This window comes from Dermacentor silvarum, chromosome 9, assembly GCF_013339745.2.
Source record: "Dermacentor silvarum isolate Dsil-2018 chromosome 9, BIME_Dsil_1.4, whole genome shotgun sequence".
In the NCBI taxonomy this organism is placed as follows: domain Eukaryota; kingdom Metazoa; phylum Arthropoda; class Arachnida; order Ixodida; family Ixodidae; genus Dermacentor; species Dermacentor silvarum.
Window position 1 is genome coordinate 116,292,035 of NC_051162.1, and position 8,361 is coordinate 116,300,395.

Sequence of the window (8,361 nt, forward strand, 5' to 3'; positions counted from 1 at the left end):
CGCGTGTCGCAGCTAGAGACCTACCGAATACGCTTTGACAAAAGCTGCAGGTGAACAAAGTTATCTCGAACGTGTACGGCGAAGGCTCGTCGCTAGGCAACTCTGCAGGAACCATCCTGAGTGCTTTAAGAGCTTCCCATTAGGCGGCACATCGAGTCTCAGACACCCACAGCGTGTCTAGCGAGGAAGTATAATTGCGAACCAGGCCATTAAGATTGCTCGCTGCAGTTCTGGCAGTAGGCTGTGTAACTGTACCAGACCCTCTGCCTAATAATCATTTCACCCAGTTTCAAGTAAACGACGACAAACAGAGAAGACCACTCGCATACGAACAAACTGTGTTATCCGCTGATTCAATGAAGCGGCAGTCATGGTGCACTTTAAATTTCATTACCGCTATCACATCAGCATTCCTAATTGAACATGCGTTAAGAGCAAAGTTAGCTGACAGATTAGCCGTCTTGAGTTCTTGCTAATTACCGAATGAAAGCACCGATAATTAGCCCGTCACAAGGAGAGCTGGCTATATCCATAGAGTATCTAATGAATCAACAGAGCTAACAAATGAAGATTTAAGAATAGCGGGAAAGTAAAAATGATGTAAACAGAAAAACATGAGACTTCACCCACATAAACCTGCATTCCTAATGAAAATCAAAATATAGCATTTGTGTGTGTGTGCGCGTGTGTGTGTGCGTGTGTGTGTGCGCGTGTGCGTGCGCGTGCGCGTGCGCGTGTGCGTGCGTGTGCGCGTGTGCGTGCGTCTGTGTCTGTGTGCGCGTGCGTCTGTGTCTGTGTGCGCGTGCGCGTGCGCGCGCGCCTGTTTGGGGGGGGGGGGGGGGAGTTACACAACTTATGTTTTCTCACAATTATGAGTCATCTGCGTCTTTTTCATTATTTTAGTGCGTAATTTCTGCATACACACACACGCACATGCGAACGCACGCGAGCACCCGACAATACACGTCCTCGCACACATTTGCATGAGCATGCACGCTCATACACACACACGCACAAACTATTCCATACAGACGAGCAATTGGCCATTCAAGCATTTATTTAGGCACGGCCCATTTCCGAACAGAAAGACACCATTGCGAAAATATACAGCCAGAAACTATAGGGTTTTTTTCTTTTGCACCGCTATCGGTAGTAGGCGGAAAGATGCTCACCTAATGGGTCGAAGTAAGATTAGCTTCGCAAAGGCAAATGATGCAAACGGTAATTGTTACACAGCAATTTTGGGAAGTGCAGGTACATCGTCTGATGGAATAACACTAAACATTTCATTCTTGGGAGATCAGGAGGCTGGAATGGCTTTATAGCAATTTGGGAAAGAAGAAGAAATCCAAGACCTGGTCTTCTGGTTCAGAGTTTCTGCTAAACAGCCTAATCAAAGTTTATCTCACGTCTATGCCCCGAGGGATTTTGGCCCGAGAGTCAATCGCTGCTTTTTCCGTTCACTTAAAGGGATACGGACACAAAATCTCAAAATTTACGAAAGTGCTGAAAATGAATCCTCAGTGTGTGAGAAAGAAGTAGTCACTTAGCTCATTTTTGAGCCCATGGCTTTATTTTTGGCGTTTTTGTGAGCGCGCGCCTCGCCGCCCGACCCGCGGGAGTTGGAAGGCGTGACGTCACGACACCCTCGTCGGATGGCCAGCCGGCCGGCCGCGGTCATTCGAAGTGCGCCGACGCCGCCGTCGCGAGCATGAATTCAAATTCTGGTGCCTCTACCAGCGATGAGTACACGTCTGAAAACGAGGACCATTCCAATTTCGCAAGAAATATTACCGCTTACGGTTACGAGCTCTGCGCGTCAAGCGATGAAGAAGAGCAGGCGGCCGTGTAAGTGGCGGTCAGGTTTTCGCGAACCGTAGCGCGAAGATTTCGCTCTGCACAAGACACTGGTGCAAGAATTATTTATTTCCTCTGTAAACTTGCTTTTTCAAGAGCGCACGCAGGTGAGGCAGCTGCGGGGTACTTCAGCACTGCGTGGATGGCTGTTTATGCCGCAGTACCTCCGAGACTCTCACGTCCACTTCGCCAGCCGCCCGACAGATGGCAGCACCTGTCTGGTGTTCTCCCCAGTTTCCTCGCTTTTATCCTGTGGAGAATCAGAGCTGTGTGTGTGTCTGCCCCGCTGCCATGTAGGACTGATCTCACCAGTCGCGCTCGCGCTGCGCTAGCCATGTATTGTTTTACTATGCTTTGCCAACATTTTATTACGATAGCAATTATATGGACACTTCAACCGGATTTCTGCCGTCGGCGTCGGCGTATAAAGTATAGGGGCGATAAAATCGTCGCCGCGCGCCGTATGCGCGAGTGGAAGCGCGTGGGGGACGCGCGCTATCACGGAGAGCGAACGCACGGCGGAAAGCAAACGCGACCGTCGGGCGAAAGGCAGTGGGGGTATGGGAGGGAGGGAGGGAGGGAGGGAGGCGGGGCGACGCTGTGCTGCTTCACCAATGCTTATCTTGCAACCAGGCGCAAGGGGAACTGGCCACTCAATCTCCCACGCGAAAGCAAGAAAGCTGGAAGGCAGCGTGGGAAGGATGGGAGGGGGGGGAGCTTCTCCTCTGCCAACAACTTCTCTGCAGAACTCCTCTGCAGAACTCCCCTGCAGAACTCCCCTGCAGAACTCCCCTAGCTAGAAAACTCCTCTGCAAAACTCCTCTGCAAAACTCCTCTGCAAAACTCCTCTGCAAAACTCCTCTGCAAAACTCCTCTGCAGAACTCCTCTGCAGAACTCCTCTGCAGAACTCCTCTGCAGAACTCCTCTGCAGAACTCCTCTGCAGAACTCCTCTGCACTTAGCCCGGCGGTGGTGGTCACCCGCACCGTCTCTTATCTCCACGCGGCTCTGAACTTTGTATGCGCTGTGCATTCGCCGCTCAGTTTTCGTTGAAGCGATAGACCGCGCGAGCCTGCGCTTGCTGCCAGCGTTTTGACAGTCGTTGTCTGCGGTCATTCAGTGTAATCTATTCATGTTTGCTTGTGTGCGCTGACACCACAATTGTTAATTCAGTTAGTAATTAAGCGAATGTGTCCAAGTTTATGCAGCCGATAAAACCACTATCCGTACTCCGAATAGCTCTCTACTAATTTGCTATCGCAATCGATGCTTCGCCTTTCGGGCGAAACTGCGACATTTTTTTAGAGGTCTCCAGGCTGGGCATGATGGCTGACAGGCTGGTATCCAAAGTTTACGCACGTTCTCGTCTCTGGGAAACGTGTGCGACGGCATGTCACGACCGAGGATGCTGCTTTAACAGCAATGTCTGGGCATTTCCTTCCGCCGCGACGAACGCGTCAATACGAAGCGATGGCCGCGGGAAGGCGCATGTAAGACGCACCACCTGCGTGGAGCGCCGACGGCGAGAATGTTTCTGACGAACCACGTGCGAAGATCGCCGAAAGGGGTTAAACAAACGCTGCAAGAGACCGACAACCCCGGAAACACTGCGACGGCTGTGGCCGACCTTGGCCGCAGGCGGGCACGCGGGTGGGTGTTATGACGTCAAATTTCAGCTTCTGCCGACGGCCGCTTGGAGGCAAGGTGCAACAAAAATCGCAACAAAAATGATGTTTCTTGTTGATTTTTTGAAAGCAGCTTGTTGTATTCGTCAAGTTCTTCAGTTCAACTTTTGTTCCGATGCAAAAAACCACCCGCCAACTTTTGTGTCCGTATCCTTTTAACAGTCAAGCTGTTGTAATTTGTGGTTCGAATCCTTAAAATATCATCATCAGCAATGAAGAAAATGAACTTTCTTGCCGAGGCGGGATTCGAACCCGCGTACCCACGCTCCCAAGGCAAGCGTCGTAACCACTAGGCTATACAGTCACGCTTGCAGAACATGATGATGCCTCAATCAATGGCACAACCCACTGTGGGAATTGCAGGACTTGCATCTATGCGAACCATATGATTGCTTTCGAGCGTCGTCGTCTTCGTCCACAGTAGTGAGCCTACATGCAACGCCCAACAGGCTTGAACGCAGGCTCCCTAGTCCACAGCTGGCCCGTTCGCACGCGCTTGTGCCAATGCTCTCGAAGTAAAGAAGAGGTTTTGCGCGCTATGCTCGCGAGAGAGATAAAGAAAGCGAGGGAGAGAGACAGAGACGCATTCACGGAGCGGGTGTGCTGGAACGCGTCGTAGGCATTGCAACGCAGTGGAACGCGGTGGAACGCGGTGTCGGTGTTGCAAGCTGCGCTATGCAACGCGCAGTGACGGCCGTAATTCCGAGAGAGGGAGAGACACGCATTCACGGAGAGGGTCTGCTGGAACACGTTTTCGGCATTGCAACGCGGTGGAACGTGGTGTCGGCATTGGAACGCAGGTGCAGCCAAGGCCGAACCTATCTACTACCAAGTTCAACCTAGCTACACGAGTATTGACCCTTTTCGCGGAGTAGTTTGTTTTAGAGAAACGAGATGGCGCTCACGGCGGCGCACCATACCTCTCCTCAGCGACCGCGCACGAATACGAAACCATCACCGCTTCTACCTTGCTTCTGTGCGATCAGCTGTCGGAAATGCAACTGAGTTTTCGCTAACACACTGTGCTCCAATCATGCTAGATTGAATCATGTGGATTGAAGACGTGTGCAGTAGTTGGCTGCAATCTGTGTGGCCAAGTTCGCGGGCCGCTGCTGCAACTGTCCGCATGTGTTACCGACACTTCGTGATGTACGGCTTTCCTCGAGGATACGGAAATTTGCTCATCCGCCAGCCTTGTATCGCTAACCTTCAAAGAAAGGGCTTCATCCCCAGAACGTCGGCAAGAGTGAGTACCACTCGTTAAACAATGACAAAGGGAGTAGCGCGCTTCCTGTCATAGTAAGTTTCGCGCACGTTATCTATACACATCTGTCCCAAATGGCAGGAACACTTACGCCCACTTTATCGCCGACATATCAAGAATAAGTGATTGGGCTCACACTTGAATATATGCGCACTATATACGCACAATTAATGACAGACTACACCTATGGCGCACGAATGGTCGAAGCTGAATGTGAGTAAGCGAGTTACTAGCTGTAATATATATTTGCTACAAGGTATTACAATGTACAAAACAGCTACGTTTGAAGCCTTGTGCGCAGCAAGAACAAATCTATCGGGACTGAGCACACCCGCAAGCGATTATAAATATAGGCAAAAATAATCACATAGTGGCCGCACCGAGGAACTTCACTGAGTTAGAAACTGACAAGCCACTGCTTCAAAATATTTGCCGAATAAAGAACAAAGAGCAAAACACACTAATCCTGACTGAATTCATAATCGTAAAGCTTGGATAGCTTGGAATACATATTTACCCCGCTTTTATAAAAAGCACCATATACGCTGCTAGCGCCGTTTGGACATAGCTTAATCAGCTCCGAAAGCGCTTTTACATGTTCTCTGAAGCTGTGATCAAAGCTTCGTGTCGTCCACCTATAGTCACCGTCTACGATATCTCCGAAAACAGAGGTTTTTTAAACCGAGCCGGCGTCATACTCTTCCATTGTAAACAAGGAGGCAACGGAGGCAGTAGAGGCAAGCAATGGAAGCGTCACCACGTAATCAAACATGGCAGCGCCCACGGGATCGCCGCGAAAAGGGTCAATAGGCATAGCTACAACCAAGTTTAAACCTTGACATAGTCAAATTCAACCTAGCTACAACCAAGAGACGCAATCAATCGGCCAGCTTCGCTGTGTCGTGAGCTTTGCGCGGCCTAGTGCAAGCTTTCGCCTTTTTTTTTTGTGCGAAGCATTTCTTGGCGAATATTTGCCACTTAGACAGTATCTATCTATCTAGCCGCCTACATCTTGGTGCTTTCAGGGTCGTTTGGTTAACTTATTGTGTACCAATATTGGCATAGTATGACAAGAGTGTATGATGAACATAAATGATATATAGCTCATGACATGCGTGTCATGTAGGTCGTGAAATAGTCGCCTACGTCTTGGTGCTCTAATGGTCGTTTCGTTAACTTGGTAGGCTCCCCGCGTACTGCTTCATATCACATCAATTCCCACAGGGCGTGGGATCTGCCGGCCTTTTTCGTTTTTCTTTTTTTTAATGGGGGAAGGGTTGGTTGAATCTTTCATGGCAAAAGTCAAAAAGCCAACTCCCTGTGTAACCCGTTGCACCAAATTTCATTCGTGTCACCGTTGATCTTTTAGACCAAGTTTTTTCCGTGGCCTCGCTGCGTGAAAATATGACAGCGACAGAGAAAAATACAATTTGAAGGAAGGAATAAGTTGGACCGGAAAAGAAAGCTTGATTTACCGCCCCAGACGGGAATAAAAAGGAAAGGAAGATAGTGCGAATAACTACACTGCCAGTCTTGTTTCACGTCGGCTTCACTAATGTAAGTGAATCCTACGTTATTTAGCGCATTATACTAACGTGAATATCTTAGCAAATATCTACAAGGATTCCACAGCTACCTTGGTTCTCCACAAGAAAAGTAGAAAGATACCTATCAAGAAAGGGGTCAGGCAAGGAGACACAATCTCTCCAATGCTATTCACTGCATGCTTAGAAGAAGTATTCATGCTCTTAGACTGGGAAGGATTAGGAGTGAGGATCGACGGCGAATATCTCAGCAACCTTCGGTTTGCAGATGACATTGTCCTATTGAGCAACAATGGAGAGGAATTGCAACAAATGATTGAGGACCTTCATCGAGAAAGTGCAAGAATTGGGTTGAAGATGAATATGCAGAAGACAAAGATAATGTTCAATAGCCTGGCAAGGAAACAAGAATTCAGGATCACCAGTCAGCCTCTAGAGTCTGTAAAGGAGTACGTTTATCTAGGTCAATTACTCACAGGGGACCCTGATCATGAGAAAGAAATTTACAGAAGAATAAAATTGGGTTGGAGTGCATACGGCAGGCATTGCCAAATCCTGACTGGGAGCTTACCACTGTCGTTGAAAAGAAAAGTGTACAATCATTGCATACTACCGGTGCTAACATATGGGGCAGAAACTTGGAGGTTAACAAAGAAGCTCGAGAACAAGTTAAGGACCGCACAAAGAGCGATGGAACGAAAAATCCTAGGAGTAACGTTAAGAGACAGGAAGAGAGCGGTGTGGATCAGACAACAAACGGGGGTAGACGATATTCTAGTTGACATTAAGCGGAAGAAATGGAGCTGGGCAGGCCATGTAATGCGTAGGATGGATAACCGATGGACCATTAGGGTTACAGAATGGATACCAAGAGAAGGGAAGCGCAGTCGAGGATGGCAGAAAGTCAGGTGGGATGATGAGGTTAGGAAATTCGCAGGCGCAAGTTGCAATACGCTAGCGCAAGACAGGGGTAATTGGAGATCGCAGGGAGAGGCCTTCGTCCTGCAGTGGACATAAGTATAGGCTGATGATGATGATGACTAACTCAAATAAGCGGTTAAACTCTGTCAAAGCAGAAGCTTCCGCTAGAGAAGACTGATAATGGGGAGAGTTAATTAGGACCTAATTCATGGCACGCTTCTACATTTCTAAGTGCGCGTGAGAGACTAAGAAAGAAGGATGAAAATCAGGGAGTTTAACCTAGTTCTTACACGGTTTGCTAAGCTACACGTGGGGAAGGAGCTACCACGAGTGAAGCAGTCATAAAGGGGAGAGAGTACCCGTGGGCCGTCCAAATCTCCCTTGCAATATTGTCATTTCTTTTGCTCCCACCAGATGCCACCACACGCAGCTGTCGCCTGTGATTCTTAAGCGTAGGGGCAATGCTAATCTTCTCTGTATCGCTCCAATTTTAGTACATGTACATTGGAAGTAGCGTACAATAAAGTTTATTTCCTCCTCCCTTCGTCCGCGTAGCTTCACTAGTCGAGATGATTGATAGGGACACTTTAAGAGGCATTGCGCTTTTCCAAGAGTCAGTGAGCGTTTCAGTCGCCTCACAGCGTCAGCTTCCACGAGCGAGACGTCTCTTACTACGGCCTATAATATATGTGAATATAACAGAATAAGATGTACAATTGATTTGGATGCAGAGTTAGCAGACGGGACTACCAGGTTAGCCCGCAGTCAGCTACACCATGTAACCCAAGTGATAAGACGGTATTATACAATTCCTTCGACAATTCTAGCCGATGAAGTCTTCTCCTGCTCTGCTGTACCCGTAATTGTCGGCAATGAATGGAGCGGATGCGATTACACCACAATCTGCAGTTACGACAAATGTGTTGGTATTCACTGTCTAAATGGGCTTCCATTGGATGACGTGATAAGTTGACCATCACGCAATGCCAGAATATTACTGAATATAAATCGCCTTGCGATGGTTTATGCCCCTTTTCTTGCACTCGTGTGCTTTGCAGTTATCGCGTTTTAAATAACAACGCAACGAACA

At 48.5% G+C, this 8,361-nt stretch overlaps 1 pseudogene; it reads right to left on the minus strand.

The window, feature by feature from the left end:
- Positions 1–7,679: 7,679 nt before the first annotated feature.
- On the minus strand, positions 7,680–7,790 carry LOC119465426 (U6 spliceosomal RNA; annotated as a pseudogene).
- Between the last annotated feature and the right edge of the window lie 571 nt (positions 7,791–8,361).